The sequence below is a fragment of the Seriola dumerili genome, unplaced genomic scaffold (genome assembly GCF_002260705.1).
Source record: "Seriola dumerili isolate Sdu_G_001 unplaced genomic scaffold, Sdu_1.0 BDQW01000017.1, whole genome shotgun sequence".
Taxonomy (NCBI): Eukaryota; Metazoa; Chordata; class Actinopteri; order Carangiformes; family Carangidae; genus Seriola; species Seriola dumerili.
In genome coordinates, this window is record NW_019174272.1 from 14,500,494 (window position 1) to 14,502,384 (window position 1,891).

The following is a 1,891-nucleotide window of genomic DNA, read 5'->3' on the forward strand; positions in this document are numbered from 1 at the left end:
GGGGATGCTGGGGGTTGAAGAATCCGGGTTGCAGCAGTAACTGGAAATGGAGAGAGACACTGGTGAGGGATAATCCAAGACAACAGAAGTAATTAGTCACAACCTTTAGCTGAGCTGTAGTAGTAGTCTGGAGTGTTACCACATGGATAGCGGCACAATCTGGCAATGAGTTAATGAAGAGCCGGGGTTTTTATACAGAGCTTGATGATAGATGGAAAACAGGCGAGCCAGGTAGCCAGTGCTGTGCCACGCCCCTGTTGAGAAGCACGGACAGAAAAAAGGGGAGGCGACACAGGGGAAGACAGACAGGGAAAAACACAGGAAATACTGGGAAGTCTAACAATCACAGAAGGGGCTGTGACAAATCTACCTTCATCATTTCATTATATATCCAAGAACTTTCTTTTCTAATTACTTCTTTCTATTTTATTATCTTTCTGTTTTATTATCTGCATTACTTGCGTGTAAGTATACACGACAAGAAACATTAAACCTTAACATGTTGACATATAACAAGTCAGCCAGGGTTCTTATGACATATTTAACATTATATTAAAACGTATGTATAAAATAGAAATAGCAAAAAGCTTAAGAGTGAATAAAAATCTAATAAATATTAAAAATAAATCAAGGCAAATGTAACTAAAACATGATTATCATTTTACTCTGACTGAATAAATTTACTGATGTTTTAACATTTAGAGAGGAATCATATACGTACAGATTTGATGTAAAATTGTGAATTGAGCTTCCTTGGTCTTAACAGGAATACAAAACTGATTTTGATTCTATGGGCTGTTGCGAAATTCTTTCCTTCAGTGAGGTCAAAGGTCAGGGTTGGCTAAAGGGCAGTAGCCTCTGACAGTCACTGTGCACACTTGATGACTGAGCAGCACTCTCATCATGACCTTGTGATGTTTTTTCCACAGGATTGAATCCTACCCTGTTAAAAGCAGTTGTTTTTGTTTATTCCTCTGGGGCCATTCATTTGAAAAATCGCATTAGCCACTTGAAAAATATGGTCGCCATTTTCCAAGATGGCTACCAAAATTTTACCCACGGGACAGATTTAAATGATTTTGCAATTTAATCTTATGTTTTGACCCTGATTACATCAAACTCACAATTCTTTAATTTCTTTAGAGCATTATTTGTAATATCTAATATATGAAAATGAATAAAACATAATGTAATTGCAAACAATTTATTATGAATGATGAATCAGAAATTCTGTAAAAGTCATCAGTCTACCTGCTTTAGTCAAGCCTCAAGTCAGCATTAATAGCCTAGCGCGCTAGGCTAGTTAGTGAACTGGTTCACAAGTTAGCAAAGAAATCCTCTCAGTTGAATTACACTCTTTGACATTTCAAAGGCACTTTGGACATCAACATGAAAACTTACCTCAGTGCAACTTTGTCAAAGTTAGCTGATATAAGCTTACTATCTTGCTAGCAGTGGTTTTGGTTTAAAAAAAATCTTTATTTTTAAATGCATTTTTAGGAAACTTTTGTGAGTTTGCTGATATTTTTGCTGAACTTATATGCAAGTTTAAGTTTTTACAGTGTACTAAATTTCACCTTCTACGTTGTTAAAATGTATGATTTGACACCTACATCATTTATATGGGAAAATTGTAGGTGAACTTATTGCAAAAAATGAAATTTCCTTACCAGAAATGGCGGCCGTCTAGCATTTTTGAGTGGCTACTGTGTTTTATCCAAAGAGTTATACCCAAAGAGGATTTGTGCCAAGTTTAGTACTCATTTTGAAAGACCTGCTGCACTGTTGTGGGTCTGAATTATAACCCTGCCACAGTCTTTGGCGCTATCCAGTGGTGGCGAGAGGTAACTAAATCTGAATCAGGTGGAAAGTCAGCTGACTCCACCACAAA